Here is a 23,951-nt window from a genome sequence, read left to right as displayed (position 1 = left end):
AAGTCGGAATTCTGACATTAAAGTCACAGTTCTAACTTTTTTCTTATATTATACTAAAATAAAATTAAAAAAACTTTTAACTTTTTTTGTCTTTTTCCACTTACCCTTATCCTCTTCCGTAGGCTGAAACTTAATTCTGTGAACTTGGCATTCTAAATACATTTTTATTGCGGAGTTCATGAATTAAGTAAAAAAAAAAAAAATCACACAATTAAATTAATTAAAACGACTTGCTAAATTTGGAAAAAAACAAACAAAAACAACAACAATACTATTGCTACTAATATTTAATAATAATAGTAGGTAATATATATACAGCTTAAAAAGTTAAGCTTTAATATACAGTGAACATGTTATTATGACGTTATTATGAGCTCCGCGCGCTGATGGGAATCTGGGCCGCCTTTTCCCTCGCGCCGCCGCGCACGGCTTCTCTCTGGTAACTGAATAGCCAGTGTAATCTGACACTTCAACTTGCCGTGCTCTACGGTAGTTGATTCAGTCAGTCAGTCAGTCAGTCAGTCACACCGTCTTCGGGGTTTGTCTCACATCGTCTTTGTGAAGTGAAGCGAGCGAAGGAGCGGAGCGCCGTAAAAACACGCGGCGTGGAAGGAACAATACGCGCCTTTGCTTCTGAGCTTCGAGCAGAAAGTAAGTTTCGCACCTGGTTATTTTCTGCTGAATTATTCTTGAAAAGCCAAGTTTGAATGCTGGGGATTGTGCCTCCCGCTGGACGGACACTACCTGCTAACAATAGGCTGACCTCCTGGAAACCTTTCAACAGCCGCTGGTGTCAAGGGGCCAAATTGTGGCTGCGCGTCGGAGCGCTCTAATAGCCCAGACTGTTTGCTCCATTGTATGTAAACATCGTGCCAGCGAGTTGTGCTCAACCCCTAACATTTGCTGGGATTATTTAAAGAAGAAGGGGGGGATGCGCTCTGGCCATACAGTGGGAATATGTTTGATAGAGAGCTGATTTAGGGTTTATGTGTGGTGTGGATCAGCTGGTGGCTCGGATGAATGTCTGTCACTTAGCTTCCAGTCAGCCGTGTGTCTCTGGGCTTGTTGACTCCCATCAAGGCTATTATCGGCTACCTGTTGTAATGCAATTAGGTGGCATGTCCAAGTGTTACTCTGCTCTGCTGTGTTATACAACACCTGTATGTTTGGCACTTCGGTTTGCATGCATGACACTATTTGCTGAATTCATTCCAGAAAGCCAATGTCTCCCAGTTTGAGGTCAATTAGGACATCTGTGATTGAATCTTTCTTGCAACATCTTTCAATCCAATTTTAGGGGGGTTATTATTCAAAGCAGATACCTTTTAATTATGATATGCTTTTTATTGTATTAGGAATATTTCGGTTACAGTGCCCAGATGGCCATAAAGCTGATGCCCTCCCAGAAATCTTGCAGTGCTCACACCCACCCTTGATCTTTCTCTACAGACTGGGCTGTGCATCCTGTTTGCTTTGCACAAAACCCCAAATCAGAATCTGTGTTGGTAACCAGCAGTGCCTCATTTGGTCTCAGCCTGCAGCCCTGTGTCTTAAGTCTGGCAGACCCTCCCCGTTAAATTCCTGCTGTCTGGATGTGAGGCCAGCCAGGGCAGAGCAGCAGCAGAGAGAGAGAGAGAAGGGGGGGTGCTCAGGATGGGAGGAGGGATAGCAAGAGAGAGGGAGGAGGAGGTGGAGACTGCTGCTCTTTCATTAGGCTGGGCTTACACTGAAGGCGGCACAGCTGCGGTGCAGACCTGCTGCAGAAAGTCATTCACACTGAACCTGCGACCAGGCTGTCCCTTCACACTGTTGACTGAGTTTGCCCCTCTGTTTCTTCCTGGTAGTCAAGTTAGTGTTGGTTAATGGGTTGATATTATTTTGAGATTCACATGGACTTTTTTTTTTTAAACCCCCTTCCCACTGGAAAAAAATCTGCTTTTAGTGGCAGTGGGAACGGCTCACTGACCCGTGTTTTCGGCAAGCGACCTGTGTTGAAGTTGCCTTCAAACAGCTCAGCTCCATCAGCATACAGTGGGAACATCAGATGCGGGTCGACCCGCTAGTTTATACAATACTAATGAGCGCAATGTAAAGACGTTAACACACCGCCGCAGTGTATGATCGAACAAACCAAAACAACTCTGTTTGCGTTGGATAAACATGGTGGAAAACTGGTGAGAGAGATTAAGAGGGACAAAAGAATGAAACGGCAAAGAACACTTATTACACCCTGGCTCCCTTCCATGTTGCTTTCCATTCCACTTTCTCCATGACTCCTCCAAACATCTCCGTCCACGGACATGCTCCCTGTCCTTCCCCGCCAAAATACATAGCAACTCTATTTCCTGTTCTGCTCTGGTCCACACCTCTCGCATGTGCATCTTTGGAGGTCAAAGAACTCGGAGCGGAGCTAGACACCGTTACCATAGGATGCAGTTGGCGTTGCTTTTCCGGGATGCAGTCTGCAACAGACCTGACATGGACAGAAGCAGAGGTCGAGGAATCTGGGCTTAAGCTCAGCGTTACCCTCCACCCTGCTACAGGACAGCTGGAGTTTAGGAGCTCTTATTCTTAGCATGAATCCCTTCCCCAAGAGTTTGTCATACTGGCATCTAATTTAATTAAAGAGCAAAACCGTTATTAGTCCTGTAACAGACAACATATTTATCAAAATGAAGCTTGTTTAATGAAAACCTTGTATGCATTTTATGGATAATTCATTGTTCTTCCAGGTATTTTACATTTTTAGTGATACTCTATTAAATAATTTATAGCCAATGTACCAAGAAAAATATATTGCTTGAAATGCAACTGTTAAAAAAACAAGTATTTTTGTTTATTACCAGTGCCAAACTGTTTCAAGGTTGTTTTTTTTTAAAGTTCTGGTTTAAAAATTGCAAAAGCATATCAATCTCACTGTTTTTGGCATCAGAAAGCTTTAATCAAGTTGCCCCAAGACATGAAGCAGCAAATGAAAATGTTGCTTTTGCCATTAGTATAACAGAAGGCTAGGCAAATGTTTTTATATAGCACAATTCCAAGTGCTTTACCTGAGTGAAACAACCATCCCCCAACTCCCACATCTTGCTTCCCACTGCCATTCAGCTGGCTGAATTAATGCAGTTAAGTTTAAAAGACAAATTGTGCCATTTGGAAAAAAAAAAACAGTTCTGAGAATCATGAGCAATGTGGGTTAGGAAATGAGCGGACTCTTATTAAAGTTAATTTCATTTTTTAATAACCTACTATAGCACATTTGAGAAGTGTAATGTTTTAGCTACAGTAGTAATAGTCATTGCTCTTCAATTTGAATTACATTTTTGCTTTCATTTTATTGATAAGTTCTAAAGTACTATGGCATTGCGGTTGGATCCAAGATTAGAAAACGTTTTAATCTTATTCCAGACGAGGATTATTTAATGATAAATGCCCTGTACTTTTAGTGCTTTATCAAGTTCAAGGATCCCATTCATTCACCCTTTCATGCACACATTCTCACACTGATAGAGTTATAGGAATATACTGCGTTGATCAGGGCAGTTAAGTGTTGATGTTTTGAGTTTTATTTGTATTTTCTTATTTTATTTAATATTGTTTCAGGATCTATTTAAAAAAAAAGAATACATTTATTTTTCTTTTCTAATTTTGCTTAAAAAGCTTCAATCCTGAAATCCTCTCTTTCTAAAGGTTGTTGTTATGGTAAAATATTCCAAAGGGGAAGTCTATTTTTTATTTATTTTTTGTTGATATTCCTATGCTGGAAAATGGAGATTTACAGTGATACCAAATGTGATATTTTAGAACAGCTTAACTGGACAATACTGTGGTTATTGTCTTTTTAATGTATGTAAAAAAAAAAGTGGAAAAAAAATGTGATTGTGTGTGTGGATGTAAAGCGTGATCACTGCTGCACCCCTTCCTTCCGATACACAAAAAAACAATAAGGAGGCTTATTGGCAGAGAGTAAAATGAGTTTGTCTTAAAATGTTTACAGGTAGCTGCATAAAAGTTTTGTCAGATTTAGGGCTGAAAGATTGTGCCAAAAATATAAATTGCGATAATTTTCAACCAATATCATGATTGCGGTTTTTGTTGTAATTTTCCTTTGCACTAAGCAAATGTATGTCTCTGTTTTACTCCACAGTTTATGTTTTTTCATGAGCTCGTATGTTTACTTCTTAATGAGTCCATTTTTGCAGGACTTGACTGTAGTTTTTACATGAAAAGGTCACCTGTGTGTTGGCAAAGCAATTTAAGTGTATCTCTGCCACCAGAAATTTGGTGTCTTACTCTTGCTAAAATTGACTGCCTTTGTGATTTCAAAATAGCTCATTTTCTAAATTGTGATTATAATTGCCCAGCCATAATCAGATTTATGAAATATAACAGAGATGTTATTCTTGTTACAAAAAGACGTGTTTATCTAAGGTGAAAAAAAACCTATCAAAAAGCTTGAATCTGGCTTTGTGTTCATTGCAAAAGTGTTGCATTGGATTGCTGGTGTTTGTTACACTGCTTCCACTCCCTCTTTGTGTCTGTCTAAGAAAGTGTGTAAACACACTAAGAACAAGCGCAACCTCCAGTGTCTCCTTCCTCTGTAATTTAAATTGGTGATGTAATGAAATTGTTTTAGGAGCAACACTTGTCAGCCGCACCACATTAATTAGTGCTGCTGTTCAGCCTACTTTTTTTCTTTCTCTTTTAAAACCTCCTTCTGACAAACCAAAGGAGTTATAACTCATTCTGAAAAAGCATCAATTCAAAGTAGGTTACCAAATAAATTGGCAACAAAGGAGGAGAAGGAATTAAAGTCATCTGCAAGTGTTTGAAATGTGTGTGTGTGTGTGTTTTCTTTCCGTCTGTTGTCCCTATTGGGGCCTCTCTGCAACCAACCAGGCAGGCAAGCAGGCGGGCTGCGAGACAAGACAGAGGGACGTCTGATTCAGTAAATAGGCTAAAGGCTCCTGTAGACTCACTCTAAAATCAAATTTGGGTGTTTTCAAAAGCTCAGAGGATGGGAGAAAATACAAACGGGCTCTGTGAGGCTGGATCCTGTGGCTCTCCACAGACTGCCAGACTGTGGATGGGTCACACTGGAAATGCAGCGGGAAAAGGGTTGCCTCTTTGACACTCGGGACTTGAAGAGCCTTTAGAAGTCTTGTATGCGTTTTGTGTGCCATAAAAATAATGCTAAATCAGCTCGAGGAAACCTTTCCTGTTAATTTATCAAAAAGATATAAATCTGAATTTTATAAAAACAAAAATAGACTTTCTTTTTTGCAGAGAGATAAAATCTTTTACTTGAAACATCACCACTTGCTAACCCTTTGATCATTTTTTGTTTTTTAGTTGCTGACAAACCTGCAAATAAAACCCACATTCATTTAAAACTCTAAAAGAGCAGTTTTGTTTTGGCATTTTTTTTTTTTACTCTTGAATCTGGATTTTATACTGAACCTGTTTATTAAACTGCACCTCATTTAGACCCAAAACAAACAAAGGTGCACCAATAGCATTAACAGATTTCCATCCAGACAGTGTTTCTGAGCGCTCAGTACAAACTATTTCCCTTGAATAGTCACTCAACTCTTACCTTAACATTAGAAAATACTGCAAACATTTCCTCATCCCAGCATTTACTATTAGGGACAGATTCCAACTTTTTTTGAAGAATAAAAGAGACAACAGCTTTGCTCTTAAAATGTATGTTCAATTTGCTGGTATCTGCTGACATCTCTCAGTTGTCTGCAAAACATACATTCTCCTTTCTAGACAGTTCCTACATCCTTTTTTCCTTACTAAAAAAAGAATTGAAAATACTGAAAAGAGTTACCATTGAGACTGATTTCTGAAGTAACAACTTTCATACTGAAGAGTAATTTTCCAAGTTCAACCTGGTATGATTTGCAAGCGTGAAAAACATTGGATTTTTAGTTTCTATCCTGATTATCATTGGCAAATTGGTTTACACGCTAATTTCTTTGTGAATCGCTGCAGAAAGGTGCACCTTGTTTCCCAAAATGCACACCATACTTTATAATATTCGTGTTTTAATGTGAAACAATCCAGGTCCAGATATGAATTTATCCAGTTAAGTCAGGATAAAGGAGGGAAATAATCATTAGTGACACTGCTGAATAAAAAGCCGGAAAAAATGATCTTATTTTGTGATTTAGAATATACAGATATTAAAACTTAAGAGGTTATACTGTAGTAAGAGTCTTCACTTAAAAGTCCAAACTTTATTATTAAAAATGGTTAAGATCTTGAAAATTGTTTGTAAAACTAACAGGAACATTACTGACATAAAAAAAACAACAGAAACAGGAGATCTAGCTACGTATAAGAAGGATTAAAGTTTGCTTGCAATAATTTGTTTGGTCCCTCAGCAAACAAGCAGACAAATAGAAAATACTCCCTTCTAAGCACCACATTAGTAAACATGAAAGATGAGAAATATTAAATGTTTGTGCTAAGACATATGTCAGGTTGCTGCAAGTTAGAGCATGTATATCATGATCACAGTTTATTGGGTATGTCTGCTCTGTGCTTAGAGGTACTGAGGCAGTGAGTGCATCCTAAACCCCCAGCCCTCTGTGAAGCAGTAAGTAGAATACGAAGGCCATCCAGGAGGAAACAACTATTGCACATGTCGCAGTAATTAGCTTTCTGTTACTCAGCAGTTCACAGGAGTCACACATGGTCCTCTGTGCTCTCTGTGCGTCTGCAGCCTGCTGAACGTGCTAAAAACCTGGTGATCGCTAATCGATCTTTTGATTGCCTGACATTTCATCCAACTGTTTTGGGCCATTGGACTGCTGACAGAAATGTCTTCCTTTTTTTTTTTTTTTTTTTTTTTTAACTTGACACGTTTCTGTTTGTCTGGTGTCTGCCTTCAGCCTGAGCCAACCCACTCATGTCCAGTGGGGAAGCCAGACATTGCGTCCGTCTTTGCTTTTGTCTGAAATTTGACTTAAATTTTGGCTTTAGGCTGATCTTTTGGTTTCCATTGTGCCATTTTCTGTTTTTGTAAAGGGAAACCTGTTTTGAAAATACGGGCATATTCTAAACTTGCTCTCTTGAGTCAGACCTTGAAATATTTCCCAATCTTAAATAGTCTGCAGTTAAGCTCTGCCGTCCAGTTAAAGTCTGGTAATCATAGTTGAACTAATACACATGAGCTGGAGCAGCCAGCAGATAAGTCAGAATAAGTCATCCTCCTGACCGACTGTTATGACATCAGCTTGGTACAAGAAGCCAAAATGGACTTAGATGAGATGGGATAAGAAAACCTGGCTTTTCACTGGCATCCTTCTGCTTGTGGCTCAGGCAGGACTGGTTTGAACTCGTAAGGCAATGGGAGGAGGGCGGGAAAGTCATTGTGAATAATGCTGAATCCCTTCCAAAGGCATTTAACCTCATGGAGAGATGGGCGGCATTGTTTGGCCACCTACTGTAACTGAGTCCCAGGAGTGCTGCTGCTGTTAAAGCCCACTGTGAGAAGTGGATACCAGCTGCAAACTCCAACTATAAATCATGATGATATCACCGAAACAAGTTGCAGCCTTGAAATTAATGTCAACCAGTTTTTTGCTGTTTAACACAGACTAAATAAGAAATGTAAATGTTTCTGAAGATCCACTGCTTTAGCCTTGAGCGGTGCCAACATCAGGGAGATTGGTCCTTTTAAGTCATTTAATTTTTCTTTTAAAGCGAGAACATTGTGCTTTGCTAAAGTACTTATACCCTTTGAGATTCTCAACCTTTTGTCACTACTGTGAATTTCAATCTATATGTTTGGAGAAGGTCTTTAAATGGCTTTCTAGACATAGAGACATTTTTGCACCGTTCCCATGACAGATCAAGCTCTGTCGGTTTGTTTTCAAGTCTTGCTACATAATCTTGGTTGGATTTAACTCCTGAATTTAGGTCATTCTTTACAATATTTTTGTCACTCTGGATCTATGTTTTTTGTAGTATCTAACAGATCCTCTGCAAGGATTGACCTATATTTAAAATCAATCAATCTCCCCTTCAACTCAAACCAGCTTCCTTGTCCCAAAGAATGCTGCCACCATCATGCTTCATGATTAGGATTGTGTTTATGCTGCATCACCCTTTTCCTCCGTAATGCTTAGTCATTTTTCTTTCTTTTTGCTTCCACTTCAGGGTTATGAGCTTCTTTGTGTTTGTCTACTTTACAATACAGTAGTTCAGGAAGTATGCATAGTTTTGTGAGGTGGGGTAACAGAAGACCTTGCAGGGGAGAGTAAAGTTTCTGACCCTTTCTGTGTCTGCCTCCTGTATGTTTTTTCTTTGATGACAAATTCTGGGAATGTCACAATAGCCACGTCCTGTTCTCCTCCTCTGCGGAGAGAGACCGGGGTCCTTGAATCATAACTGACACTCTGCCCCAGCAGGAACAATCAGAGAGTCAAAAGAACACACAGGAGGCACAAAATGTTCCCTCTATCTATCTGTTCGCCCACCAGAACCGCCTGCACTCAGGACTTCTCACCAACACAAGCAATTACCCTCACTTTTTTTTTTTGGTTACTGTTGATGAAATCTGCACAGAGCTGGGCTGAGTTAGCATGTGCCTCTGTAACAGAGAGAGAGGGAAAGGGTCGCGTCACAAAAGCAATATTATGTGTCTGAGTGAGTGGCGTTGGCGTGTGTCTGTTTGGCTTGTAAATCCTGTTTAAGCTAAACAAACTCATTGTCCTCATCCTCCGACTGTGTGCTCTGTGTATGTGTTAGTGTGGGTTTTGTTTGTGCATCCCCTCCTTCTCCTTTCTCTCCTTCCCCCTTTCTTTGAATTGTAAGTACAGTCACTAATTAGTCCCTGCTCACGCTGGATGGGGGGGTTATTGTTTTGTCTGTATTTGCCTTTTCTCTGTAGTTACAGATGCATTCCTGCAAGCCACTGGAGCCTCTTCCAAGAAGTGCCCACACCTTACACATCTTATATGGCTCTGTTTGTCAGAAAATGACTGACAGAGTTCCTGTCTCTCTCTGTTGTGCCGGTAGCTGACCCCATCTGGCAAAAAAAAGTACCAGCAATATATAATCATGAACTTTTTAAGACAACATCAGCATCCCTCTACACAGTATGTTGCATATCGTTTTGGCTCATAGATCATGAAAAATAATTTTCCCAAGAGAAAACACCTAATGTTTCTGTCATGATATAATTCAGCTATAAATAGTCTCCTGTCTAGTCAGCAGGAGTGCTTGCTGTTACTGGTGTTTCTGCTGCAGGATGCGTGGGATATGCATGGGTATGGCTGATATTCTGTGAGGGCAGTTAAATTTTCTCCAGTGTTCCCTCCAGGGAGACATACGTCTTGTTTTGTGACAACGCAAATTAACTTTGTTTTTAAATGGTAATTACTCTTTGTCTACTGCTTAAGTTTTGAGAGGAGACACTAAACACGGATGTTCTTCAAAGATGTTCTAGGAAAATAAAGAAGGCCATAAGTACCAGGCTGTATTACAATAGTGTTGTGTTTTTTATTTTCATTTTTTACAGCCAAAACTTCCTTGAATTGGTTTTGGATTTAAGATGTTCTGGGAAAAGTGTATTTGTTTGTTGGAAGTCCCAGCTTGAATCTGGCTAAGAATCTGTCTTAAAACTTGGAAAACTGCATTAGCTTGATGTGATTAGCTAAAAACGTACACACAAGATGTTCCAACCTGCTATAAAAATAGCATTAAAGTCGCGCTTGGAGATAAAAGGTGCTTTAACTGACTCAAAGGGGCTAAATACAAACAAACAAACAGACGCCACCACATATTTCAGATTTATTGTCAAAGATTATTGATATTATTTTGTCTTCCAATATCTATGTGCCATTTTCTGTTGGTCTTCCACTTTAAATCCCCTCAAAATACATTGAAGTCTGTTGTTTTAACATGACAAAATGTGTCAAATCTGAAGGAGGTTTGAGGCCCAGTATTATTGGAAAGCAGGGAGTAGGAGTCAACACCAGCTGTTGATTTTCACCATCCAGTCATAGTTGTTATGGGGAGCCTCTTAAATCATATTGGCATATAATCATAAGCCTCACTGCTTTACTAAGACTGTTTTTCTTCCCGATTTCTCTATTTTGGAGGCAGAAAGTGTGTTACTGTGTGCAGTGTGTATGCCCGCTCTCTGCCCTCCCCTCAGTTTCGACACTGGCAGCAGAGCCAGCCGCTTTCCCAGGGTTCTAAGGACCGCCATCCCTTTCATTTTCCCGCCTGGGCGGCTCAGATAAAGGGGCATATTTAAACCTCTGTGTGAATACACCAACCGTTAAAAAAAGGAAAAAAAATGGGTTGGTGGGCAACGGAAATGACTACACAGACAGACAGAGAGAGAGAGAGAGAGAGATGAGGGAGCCAAGGGTTGATTGAACAATAAACAGTTAATTGATAAATGCTGGAATTCATGATATATATTTGAATGCTGCTCATGTGGATAGAAGATACATAAATATCCCTCACTTCATCTGCAGCACAACACAGATAACCTTGCTCTCTGCTACAGGGGTGGTGTTTCACTCCTTTATGCGTCCTGTGTCCTACCAGGAATCCAAAGACGCGCCGCAATCCGTCGTTTATCATATCGGTAATGAGAGCAGGGTAATCGTGTGTTTTCCGGAGACAGGGATGACACAAAGCTTGGCGCTTGCCAGGGATCAGCCCCCTCTAAACAATGTTTATCATTGTCTCCCAAGGCTGTTTAATTATCTGGCAAATATTATTGACAAACCAGCAACGCTGCCTGTATCTAAAACATTCTTGGTTACTTTTCACAAAATCTAACCGCTTGATTGTACTGGCAAATAATATCCAGCGGTCTCTATTGTGTGCACTCAATAGAAATGATGATTTATGAGGGAATATTGAGGAACGCAGGGCGAGGTCGATCCAGATCTGATCAAATCTTTCATTCAAATAAACTCTCCTCACTGTCACAGTGACAAAAGCATGATAATCTGCCTAGCTCTTTTCTAAATATTCCTGTGGCGCTCTAGTCCAAACTGTAAACAAAACAACTCTTACACGGCTTACAAAGCTTTCTGGGATGTTTGATATTTTATGCAGTTAACTGTTTGATTTATGACTTCCCACATTCCTGACCCATGGGGAAGGAAATGTAGCCATGAATATTTCAGTTATAGACTGGTCAAAGGTTACAAATTGCATTTGTTGAAACGTTTGGTAGGAAATAGAAATACAAATAGTATTAGATTTGCGTTGAGTATTAGGTTTACAGTATTAGGCTTACAATTAACACAAAGATGTTGGTTCAGAAGGTAGCCGTCTTTCCTTTAGCTGGTGGGTTGCTTGTTCGAGCCACTGTCCTTTGGTAAGACACTTCCTCTGCCTCTCTGGGTGTTGGTGGTCAGAAGGCACTGACTGTATGGCAGCTATACTTCTGTCCGTCTACCTGCTTCAAATATCAAATATCAGCTTGTGGATGTGTGTGTGACTGAATAAAGTATAAAGAAGGCCATAGTCCCCAAATGCTTTGGGCTTTTGCCTGCTCAAAGCATTTGGGCTTCTTGGGCTTGATGGGGACCATTTCAGGCCTGATCTTTGGTGTAGACAAGCATTCAAAGTAAATATGGACAGCTCAAAGGTATTCTCTCCTGATTGTATAGCTTGTAGAACTGTGTGTCATTATGGACAGTAGTGGCCCAGTGGTTAGAGGATTGTACAACTTCCTAAAATCTCCAATCATTTTGTCTTGTGAATCCTGTATTGACTTGAGGGAGCAGGACGCCTCGCTATGCTCCCCCAGCTCTTGTTTTATCCCGACAAAGGGTTTGTTACTCGGGATCATGTCCAGCAGCTGTTATTACACACCTCTAATGTATCCTTTCCACAGCCATACTGCGACCTTTACATGCCTGCCCCCGCTGAGTAGAAACTGAATGGCGCGTGTTGACATTATTAAAGGCCCGCGTGAGGACATCACACTATTCGTGTCTCAGGTGGATTGCGTTGTGGGACGGATGAGAGGGTTAGTTTTCCATTTTCTGTGCAGCCTCACCTTCATCTTAAAGGGTGCTACTTCATAAAGAAAATACTGTCTGCTTTGAGCAAGTCCATGCTGGTTAACAACAACAACAACAACAACAGATAGTAGACTCAAGTATGAATTATGACCTGGCAGTATGCTACCTATACACACACCTAGATCTATGTATGACACGCCTCTATAACGATGTCACACTAAAAATATTAAATCCACATGATTGTTTAACAAGACAGAGAGGGTGCCTTATTGAAGTTGGCATGAAATCACCTTTGTCGTGCTGTGTGTTTATGTGACGTGTGTGTTTGACTGTGTGTGGGAAAGCGAAAGAGAGAGAGAGAAGAGGAAAGTGGGGGTAGGAGAAGCCGCAGTTGCTTGGGGTGAGGTCCTGCCCTGATTTTCTCAGGAATTCCTTTGTTTTTGGAGCCAGAATGGTGGAAACTGAATCTGCGTAGCCTCAGGGCTCTACAGCTTGAGAAGTCCCTCGCTCACATCCTTCTGACGCCATCTCTGATGGCTTTAAGGGGCAGCTCTGTTTTCAAAGCTTGGTGCAGCAAAGGTGTTTTTAGGTTCCACCAAGAAGGAGGGTGACTGCACCAGGTGGGGCTTCTTGTACCCGGAGGAGCTGAAACAGATCAAATATCAGGATTCTACGTACAAGTGAAATGCTGATTATGTGATTATATTGGGACTTAGGCTTTTCATGGAGAAACCAGTTTCTGATTTTCTGGCCTGCATGTTCCTTTTTTATGCCATAAATTTGTTCATAAAAATAAGAAAATGTTCTTCAAGTACTTGGAAAAATATTTGCTTAAAGTCCAACAGGACCTTATGTTATTATCTATCAGACCTAATGATCCAAACCTCAATCTGTTTTTGTTAAACTCATAAGAAAGCATCTAAGAGTACAAAAAAAAAATGCCCAGTTTCAAATTTTAGACAATAAATTGCTTTAGTTGGATTCATATCAACTTTTTCATTGCTATTGTTTTGCTTTCCAGTTCTGGTCACGTTTTCATCTTGTTTCAAGGCTGCTGAAAGGCTGAATGCAGCAGCTGAAAAGTTGTCAGTCTCTCCTTTGAGCTGTAACATCTCACCTCCCGATCACGGCTCGTTAAAGCCGATAAACTGTGGATGATGGTGTTTAAGCTGTACAGCGGTATCTCCATTTATCCTGTGCCACAAGTTTTCCATCTCCAGATGCCTTATCTGGCTGCCTGTCGCTTTAAGTAACTAACCTCCACAGAGCAGAGGGTTTCCCTCTCATTTGATGGGGGCTCGTGCTGAGGGAGTGAGGGGTGGGGAAGTGGGGGTGTTGTTGAATGGGCTGCCGGCCTCTCTTGAACCAGCCTCATTCTTTCCGGCTCCTGGAACTGTGGGTGGGAGAGCTCGAGAGAGGAGAGGGGAGGGGGCAGGAAAAAGGCTAGGAGGTCCGATCACGTGAGCGGTAATGGTGCTCATGCCGCTTCCTTTCAGGCTGTCACCGTAAATCTGTTTGACTTGTCACTTTTGAAATCATTACGAGGGCTAAAAGCCTCTCTATTGGATTGTGGTGGATATGGTGGAGGGGCGGAGGGGGCGACGGCAGCAGGTTTCCTTTGTGTCTTGTTGACGATGATGATAATCAAGTTTGTTTCTGGCCATCCTGCTGTGAGGCTATAATTGGCTCTCTTCTTTTCTACTCTCATCAGGATTTTTGCATGTTTATTTTCCTTTGAATAAGTACAGCAGGATGAAATTAATGATCATGAAGTTGTCCCTTACTCTCACAAGGTTACAATACAGTCAGGAAAAGTTGGGAATTTTGCTTCCAAGATGTATTATGGAGAAATATGGCACATTCGTCCGTCTTTCGCCGATCCATCCTAAACCTGATTCTTTACTACAACAATTTAGCTTTTTTGAATTCCTAAAAGTTTGTTTATTGTGAGTTGTTTTTCTTTTTGGGGGTTTGAAGTCTTGTTACAAACAAAAGGATAAAAACAATATATATGATATAGAGCTCTACAGATTCTAAAATCATAGAAATGTATACCTGGATACCAATAAGCATATCTAGTTGTGATTTATTGTCTTCAATTCCTCCTGCAAGTCAGTCACAGTGACAGAAACTGCTTGAGATATGTCTAAACCTGTCCTGTCACTTTCTGACCTGACTCATTCCTGACTGAGAAGCATGACAGAGCAGATCTCATTGCAGCGATAAAATCTGCAGGATGTGATGTCTGAATTGTGTCTTCCAGCTTCCTATAGCGTCTCTCCTCCCTCGTTCTGCTCTACTTTGCTTGGCGCTGCTTGTACTTCCCTCCTTTTTTCTTGTTTGAATGCAATCCATCTTCCCCTTTGTGCAGACCCTCTTCTCTCTTTCTTTGGTTTGTTTGCCAGCCGTGCTCGTGCCTGGAACAGAGCACCCGGGCGGACATCTGTCAAGCAGCTTCCTTGATCTGATCTGCTTAAGCTTCGGGGTCATGAGGAGTAGCAGCCGGCAGTCCAGACTACTGCTGCAGGGAGACATTGAAGCTTCTTTTGTTTTATTTCTTTGATTTTCATTCTTTAAGTTTCCAATTAAAATTCACACCGCTTGCAGTGGAAAACATTCACTGCGGTGTTAAGACGTTGACTGTCTTTATGTGGAGCGTCTGCCCCTTGGACCGTGTCGCTTAAACTGGGCTGACACTGTCACTTCTTCGTCATGAAGCTCCTCCTCAGACTCCCGGCTGCAGAGAAGGAATTTTATCAGGCTGTCCATCAACTATAGCGACGATCAGAGAGGAGCAATTTTGACAGTTAAGCTGGATCTCTGTGCCTGGGGCAATGTCGTTAATGACAACACTGGTGACAAGCATGAACAAAAGGCTTTTAATTGTGGCTGTTTGCTTTATAAAATGTGAAACAATAGAATGACACCTTCAGTTGCTGTCAAGTTGGACACTTTGCATACTTTCTTGAAAGGTTGCTGGCTGAATATGGAGCTGTACTCTCTATTTTGACATTGGAGTGTTATGATTGTAGATGCTTTCAAAACAGTTAATGTCAAGTGACAAAATCACTTTAGATATTGTTAGAAAATACTTAAATCTCCATTAAACAAAACTCATCCTAACAGTGTAGCTTTGAGGTAGCTTTTTAAATAGACCATTTACCTTTCAATATGACTAATAATCCAAGATAATCTTTGTCAGCAGTTGCCCACAAATGGGTGGTGAACATCATCAGATAAAAAAACAGACTGGTCTTCTGTTGCTTGGGTTTTTGTAGGGTCTAGGGAGTTTGTGTTATGTTCTTGGTGTGGAGCTGCAACGCATTTGAATCTTTCCCAGAATTTAGATAATGTCCTGAATTTTTTTAATGTTGGCAGGCAGCAGAAGAAGGGCGTTTTCCAGGACCCCATCCCTGCAAGAATGCATTAATAGATCCACATTTAAAAAACATTTAAATTCTGCAAAAATTTTTAATCTAAACCCACTTCATGCGCATAATGTTACACTCCTTTGCAGTTCCACAATTCGTGGAGTAACATGATTACAACAACCTACTTTTAAACCTGTAGTCAGACAATAAATGAGAGTCGGACTTGATTCTATAACTGCAAAATATATTGCAGAGATATTGCAGTATACGTTACATAACTTTAATACTTAGAATTACTTAATAATTGAATGTTGAATGGAGTCTATTTGCAGCTAATGCTCAGACAACGGTTAGTCAATATGCTATAGATCACACAGAAGGCCGAAAGCTCACATATGAAAATGTAAACTGGTGCTGTCACCATATTTAGACAGAGCCATAGCAATAGGCAGGGGAGGGGGATTGCTATATTACCATTATGCATCTTAAAGCTTGGAAACATAATATCTCTGGCACCTACTCTGGAATTTCATTGACAGGACTTAGAACTTTGCAACTTCTGCAAACACATTGTTTTTCATGTCTATACGTTTAAAACTTGCCCTCATCTTCCTGCCCTTCAGAGGATGATCTAATACACAGTAGGTATGCAAAGATCTTGGCAAGCTTTCTGTAAGTAGTTCTGCAGTTGAAAGCAATTAAAACAACACAAAGAAACATCATATTCCAGGTGCAATTAACAAATGAATGAACTGAAAGTGAAACTTACTTTCTAGGCAGCAGTGGCAAGACTGTCATGATGTCGTCTTTGTTTTGCCAGTGGACTCCACATACCACTGCTGGAAATTTAAAAAGAAAATAGTGATAAATCAGAGTCTTCATTGTTGCATAACAGCAGGAAGAACTAACATTTTCTGGCATTTAGGTTTTATAAAAAACAAAATAACATATAGACTCAAAGACTTTCTAAAAATCTCAAATTTGCTGGAAAGGATGATGCTTATTGTCATTAATAATTGGGGATGCATGGCTCAGGCTTTTAGTTCTAGTTTCATTTAACCTTTAAGGTCAAAAACACTCACTAGTTAAATAAGTTACTATTTTTTTTAGTTTAGTTTAGTTTTTTTAGACTAGATTTTAAAGAACAATCATACAGTGCGAAGTGAAAAATGTCCAGCAGGTTTCTTGATAAAGGTCACAGTTAAACAATCTAAATAGAATAAAAGAATAAATCCTAATTGATGGCTTAAGTAAATCTCCCTAACTATTGACTAATTTGAACTGAAGTCTAAACAAAGTGCAGCAGAATAACATAGTTTGTTGTTTCATCTACTGAGTTAAAAAAGGCGGACGTTTGGGTTTTGATTCAATAATGAGCTGAAAATGTTTTGATCTTTAAATTTTTATTATACCTTCAGATTACCATTGAAGAACAGAATCACTTGATTTTTATCAACCACTTGTTGACAGGTGCAGTGCTGTTTATGATGATAATGTGACCCCTACTTTGTGATTAGAAGAGGAGGGAAAGCTGTCTTTAGTGAGATTTAAATGCCAAGTTCTGCATTACTACTCTGCCTGTTGGACTACCATAAAACAACCATAAAAGCAGCAACACCTTTGAATTGCTGAAAGCAGTATAAGATCTTGGCAGCAGCTTAAAAGATCTTCAAACCACAGCATTTTAGGTTTTTTTCCAATAAATGTTCCAACCCATTTGATAAGTTCAGAGCCTCTGGAAGCACTACGCCTGCCTAATCTCCAGAATCACTGAATCCAAACCTACTTTGATTTAACTCATCCTTCCTGAATCAGCAGAACCCCATAATAAAATCCAAGCATGTGTGACATGTAGATTTGTCTTTATTATTACACTTGTTTTCCTTCAAACTAAATATGTTTCCATCTTGTTCATTTGGTTCGAATCCATGTGAAGGAAATCCTGCCATGATAAGGGTAAGAAACGCTGGCTGTTATCTTTTAAAAGATAATAGACCTGTGATGCTCTGCTGGCAGGGACCCAAGCCCACAAATTGCTCCACGATTTAAATGTAGATGATTTTTTCAGGTCAAACTGAAGATAAAGGTCTTTGTTGACGTTTTGTAGAAAGAAGGCCAGTGTGTGAACCGGCCACTCTTTTTGTGCTGTGCCTGTATCCTCTCTGTGTGCTGATTAGATTATCTCATCTGACCTGGGAGACAGGGAGCCACTAAATACTTTTAAAGTTTAAAGAGCCTTAAAAAAACTATCAGTTCTATAGAATATGGACTGACTGGTTCCATTGGATTAGCGACTTTTCTGCAAGCTAAATCTCACTGTATTTTTGTATTAGTAACCCTTTTTAGATAATATGTATACAGACAATATCTACAAATTTATTTGTGCTTTTTTATTCATATAATCTCTATAATCTCTGTGGGAAAAGATGCATTAACTTTATCTAAGGCGATACTCTTTACAACTAAATAGAAAACCTCAAAAGTCAGCACAAGTGTATAATGAGTTGTCTGTAATTCTAATAACAGATTCACAAACACTAGTGTAACCCGTTCGTTTCAGTCAGGATAAGAGAAGCATGCAGGGAGCAATGAGTAGTGCGTAGATTTACTTACCAACAAACCTGCTAATAGTCGGAAACCTGCAGTAAAACTGTTGTGTAGCGTTTTATCTTGGGTCATATGATAATCTGCTCACCTGTTCAGTGTCTAATAATGAAGGATGGAGAAACTCTAATTTGCCTTCATATAATCAGAATGATGATAATAAAAATTTAACTTTATTGAGCTCACATTAAGAAATTCACTCTCTGCTTTTACCCATCCCCTTAGGGAAGCACTGGGCTGCCATTGTGGGGCACCGGGGGAGCAATCAGGGATTTGCAGTCTGTGGGAGTGGGGTTTGAACTCAGAACCTCAGGATTCCAAGCTTAAAAAAATGATATAAATAAAACAAGTAACATTAAATCATCACATTTACAAAGTTTTAATCAGAAAAGCATCTACAATTCAGTTGAATCCAATTACCCCCATGAGTGGCTCTGGCTGGGCGTACAGTTACTCACGGTTAGATGGGAGCGAGACACAATCGATTAGAAATATTGGCTGCCTTTTTTTTTTCAAACTCAGCGTTAAGGTGACAATTTATGTTCACTTGGAAATGAAGACATGTGACTACAGTTCATAGTTATATTGGATGCTGAAGACATCCTAAAAGATTAAATCTACAATCATTCAGTGTTTGTTATGAAATAAAAGTTAAATCCACCCTATAGCCAAACCTCTTTCATACATATGGTGTGACATCACACTTCCAGCTACTCTAAGTACCAGCCATACAGGGAAATGCTCTACTTTACATTTCTTGATTGGATTAGATATTGAATACTAAACTCTTAATATTTGTGTTTGATTAAAATGTTTTCTATTTTCCTGTGCTTTATTCTAGAATGTGTCGTCACTGATGTTGGAGTGCTTATACCTACATGCTTGTGCACATATTTTAGAATATAATTCTTTATTTGTGGGTCCCATTACCTGTTCTCAGACAGTGCTAATTAGGAAACCATAAAAAGCTGACGTGATGAACTGTTACTGCGGGCATGATTAACTATATGACTTCATTATCATCTTAAGGGTGCTGCGGTAACGTTGCACAGCTCAAAGGCCGTGCCGGATCCACTAAAATGACTGCAGTTCGGTTGGATGAAAACGACTTCCGTGCAATCAGGTCTCTCTCTCAGCTTCAATAACAGCATTTAAAATCCACTCAAGCTTGTGTCTCAGCAAAATTCTAGTTGCCTCCTCTTTCTTTGGGTTATGCAGCATCTTTGGGAAGGCAGGTAAATGCTGCTGATGAGCACGGTCGGGGCGGTGATGCGGGACAGCCTCAGTGCTGCACTGCTGAGGTTTGTAGTGAGAAGGGATAAAAAAAGAAAGGTGGGATGAAGGATGGAAGAATGAGATGGAGGGACGGGGAATGAAAGTGTGTGGCATTGCAGCTCCGGCGGTGTACCACCCGCTACTCAGCTGCAGCTACAAATCACACAGAACCGAGTCGCTGCTGGCTCTTTGCCACGACGCTGATCGCTGGCACACAGAACCCTGTCAAAACCATCTTGATGGGTAATTAGAGATACTCTATCATTACAGCTGTAGCTATAGCAGCAGTGCTTATGTAGTCTAGTGTGTGGATGATGTGGAAGTGACTGAGGGCGTGGGGGTGCTGAAAATACATTTTATTCAGTTTAACCCATGCTGATCCTTTAAATTCTACTACAAACTCTACTACAATGTGCTCTGGGCGCAATGTGTCTGCGTATCTTCCCGCCCTACGTGGGGCTGTGTGTAAGTAACAGCAAGGTTGGTTTAAAGGTTAGCAGTGTAATTTATTAGCACATCATGTCCTGTGTGACTTTCACCAGACAGGTCCTGCTGGTTTAAAGAGCGAGCCAGATAAACAGAGGAGGCTTTAAAATGTTCTGCATACACACACCAGAGCAAAACAATAGGTTTGTCCCACAGTGTCGCCCTGCCATCGTTTAAACATTTAGTATTTTCCCATTAACCCTCATCACTCACTGGAGGACCTCGGCTAAAATGCCCACTTTTACGCTTGCACCACGAACAATTTGGCAATTTGTGCCGTTATTATCCTAATTTGCCCAAGCAAAAATGGAGGGGGTGTGGACACAGAGCATGTTGCGTGCCCTTCGATTAAGTGGGATGTTTTTGAATGTGGCTCTTCCACCTTCTAGAGAGATTCGATACTTGAGGGGCTGAAGTGTTTTTGATGGAAACTCCATTAATGATTGATAGCAGGAGGAGAGCGGTTATCTTCCCGCTCCAGCACCATCTATTATTTAATCTCCTCTCCTTGCGTTTTGGTGGCACACACAAACAAAACAAAAAAAAAGTCACCATCTTGAAATCTTAAGTTGATGATATCTGTCAAAGGAATTTAAGGCACTACATTGATTTCTTCTAGCTCTCTTCCTCCTGAGGCTTGCTTGTTGTGCATTTTAATGTGGATTGATTATGTCTCATTGATAGCATCAGTTAGCTCCTCTTTGTCACATTAAAATAAAATGTCCAGACTTTTAACCCTATGGTCATGAAATTTAGAAGGTCCTGGTTTGATCCCAGGTTACAGTCCTGATCAGCTGGTTGGCCAGAAATGGAAAACAAAGTGTGTGTTAAAGCTTGACTAGAGACAATAATAGCCAAAAATTGAATTAACAAAGTTATTGTTAAAACTGTGGAATTTAAGGGGTCATTGTATGCCTTAAAAGTATAAGTAAAAGTGTATTAAGTACATTATGTTATGGCAGTTTCCCTTAAATGATGACAGGCAATCCTAATTGAAAAATAATTGCATCCAAAATTATCTATCCAGATAAAATGTATTTAAGTTTTCTTTCATCTTTAGTAAATTTAAGCAAACTACTCCACATTGAAACAGCATCAGAGGGACAAAGAGAAGGTTTTATTGAAAACAGCTGCTGGATGTGTTGGATTAGAAATCCATTGAGAAGCATAACATAATATCTCCTGTTGGGGAGAATTTTGTGTTGCTATTTATATGAAACAAATACTGCAGGGTCTCTAAAGCCATTTGTTGCTACTGTTTTTTCCACTCTATGCTGAATTGGTTTTAATAAAGTATCTTAGCTCAGACTTGGAAAAGGTATTCAATAATTACATCCCAATAGGTTCTCTCTACCTAGAATGTATCTGTGTGCATCAGGATATTTTATATGAATGCCAGACTGACTCAGTCAGTTTATATTGAGTCTTTGACATGAGCTTATGATGTTGAAGCACTAAGTGGTTGAAGTGATGCTGGAGAATCTTCCCAGCCTGCGTTTCAGCATCAGTTCGTTCAGCACTGGAATTTCTCCAGATCCTACTGCGAATTCAAGCAGCCTGAGAAGGTTCCCCATCAGTCATTGCATGGGGAAATTTCCCTGAAAACAGTGCAGTGGCTCCACGCTGGGAGGCCAGGTAAAGTCCAGGCACTTCTGCTGAAAATGCTTTGAGACAAAGTAAGAGCAGAACCTTTTAAATCTCTTAGCCTCGAGTGGCTGTGGAGACTTTCTTAAGCTAAGGTAATGATTATGGCCTTGCATAGAAACAGAGAATGCATCATCTGAGTGACACCCTCACTTACTGGTGTCAATACCAGAGTTATTTATTGACTACAAATGAAGCCCTGCAGCACCTTGCTTGTTTTTTTCTGTCCTCTTTTACTGAACAGCCTTTAAAGCAGAGCTAAGAAAAATAACCCTTAGAGATACGACATGACTATCAAGATCCAAGGATGCAAAGATAACAACGAGGGGTGATGGCCACTAAAAAGAAACAACAGAAAAGTGATGCTTTTCTTATCTGCCCTTCTGTGGGTGTGTCTTGTTAGAGAAGCAAAGCGTTGCTTGTTACCCATCTTATGTCAACAGTTGGTGTATTGACATAAGCTGCTTCCTGTAGGCTTCTGTCCTGAAACCTCCAGGCACCGCAGCCGTGAAGCAGAGTGATTAGATTTACAGATGGAGATGAATGTGAACACAGCTTATGAAACAAAAGCATAAATCACCACCAAGGGGCTGTAAGCTCTGCGATTGACCTTTTTGTACATCAATAATGAAGCTGGAGTTGGAACACTCCTTCAGGGGGCGGCGAAGCTACGACTCCTGGGTTTTGCAGAAGCAGTTGCTGATATCATTTTTGTTTCTTCAAATCTTTGAGCTGTTGATGCAAACTAACAGCAATTTAATTTATCTCTTAAGATCCATAAGTATAAGACAATTAAAGAAATATTTGTTTTAAGCTTCTTGGCTGTAAATGACTAATTTAATTGGGAGCAAAGAGGAAAACATGCCTTTGTGTGTGAGAGTAGTTTCTTTAAAACTGTTTTATTAACATTTTAAAGTGGAAACAAATAATTATACAGTCTCTTTTCTTCTTCTAAAGTCTAGCACATTCTCCAAATTCAGAAACTGTATTTGTGTTAACTTATAAATTGTTGAAATTAACTGCAATGATGGACGATACCAGGCTCCATGAGCTGTAGCTACTGCAGAGTTGTTTTAGAAAGGTGTGACGCAGATATAAGTCCAACAATAAATCAACAGCATGTTGGTGGTTCTGATTCTGATCACCAACATCTCCCTTGTCAATAGGTGGGTCAGTTACTTTGCTAGGACCTTTTGATGGATGTGTCGGCAAGTATGAAGCTGTCAGACAGACATGAGAGAATGCACACAGTGACTGCCTGATACCTGCTGCTCAGGCTCATCTTTTACCAGGAAGTGAAATCTGTCTTCCTGTCTGTCCGCCTGTCTCCCGGCCTGTCCCCGCAGTGCAGAGCCTCAGCAGGGTTATTAGAATAGCCCTGTGGCTGTCACTGATAAGGCCTGTATGCACGCAGCCACTGACAGCGCTGCCTGTCTGCGTACCCAGCACAAGTGGCCCGGGCCAGGGGATTACTGCCTGCTGCCATTTCTGCTGATGCCTTTCTTTATGTTATCCTCTCCAGTCAGATGTGCTGCATTTGAATAACTTGGCTGATGTTGTAGAAATGGAACTCCTTGAAATCTCCGCCTGCATACAAATGAAGGCGTGTGCGCGCTTTTACCCCCCCCCCCCCCCCCCCCCCTCACTTTATTAGTCTCACTTTCTCCATCTTTTCTCTTTTTCTCCTGCTGGTGGCCATAACTGGTTATTTACATGCTCTGTCACTTACTGGGCGGAGTGATGCTGATGGGCTGGGCGGCTCGCTAATCCACTCTGCTGCTGTCATTAGAGAGAAGCAAACAGACTATTACCACCACCTCCTCCTCCTCCTCTTTATGCTCATCATAAGCTGGACTCAACCTTACAGACACAAACACACACACACATGAAAACAGTTGCACAGCTGTGATGGAGAGAGCCTGTTGTTTCTTCAGTGCTGCTGAGTAGAGCCCTGCTTTGGTAATTGATCCTGTTTGGTACACGAGGAAGGAGGGAGGCAGCCTCTAAGTGTTGTCAGTTTGCTGCATTAATTTTTCAACCGTAGCCAGTGAGGCTGGAGGGACGGGGAGGGGCTGGTTGCAGAGCTAACCCCGAGTAAAAGCGCACTGTACCCATTGGTGAACACACTGCTGCTCATTCTAAAATAAGTTCTCCTCTGTGAGAGTCAATTATGATTCAGCAGACTGGTGGAGTCACTCACAGCCTCCTGCAGATGACAAATTTGTTTTGCTCTGTCTCCCATTCTTCTGCGGCTCATAAATAACCTTGCGGTGGTTAAGTGACTTGTGCCTCTTTGTCTGCGTGTTTTAGCCCTCTCATTTTGTACAGTACGTTCCCTCTGATAATAGACAGACTCCAGCCTGTGCTTTCTGATCCCTCATTGGGGCTTTGGACTCACTAATGATGTCATCTCGAGCTGAAATGAAGCACAAACACCCAGTTTCTGTCTCCGTAGTAGGAATTGCTATTATTATTGTTTCTGTGTTCCTCACAGCTCCCACTCATGGATTGTGTGAAAAACACTCATTGCCTATAATTAGCAGGAGCTCCGTGGCTGCGCCGG

The 23,951-nt window shown here is 40.6% G+C and overlaps 1 protein-coding gene across 3 annotated transcripts in view; it reads left to right on the top strand.

Annotated features, from left to right (window-relative positions):
• Positions 1–477: 477 nt before the first annotated feature.
• LOC107093760 (zinc finger MIZ domain-containing protein 1-like) overlaps positions 478–23,951 on the top strand; it is a 123,163-nt gene continuing 99,689 nt past the window's right edge. For 2 of the 3 annotated variants that reach the window (XM_015389052.1, XM_015389214.1), the window contains exon 1: positions 479–651. The gene's annotated coding sequence lies outside the window, so the exon portion shown is untranslated. Of the gene's footprint in view, positions 652–23,951 lie in introns of all 3 variants that reach the window. The other variant, XM_015389375.1, reaches the window with a different exon arrangement.

This window comes from Cyprinodon variegatus, unplaced genomic scaffold (assembly GCF_000732505.1).
Source record: "Cyprinodon variegatus isolate N-32 unplaced genomic scaffold, C_variegatus-1.0 Scaffold1, whole genome shotgun sequence".
Classification (NCBI taxonomy): domain Eukaryota; kingdom Metazoa; phylum Chordata; class Actinopteri; order Cyprinodontiformes; family Cyprinodontidae; genus Cyprinodon; species Cyprinodon variegatus.
The sequence above is the reverse complement of the archived record's forward strand: the minus strand, read 5'-3'. Positions and strand labels throughout refer to the sequence as shown.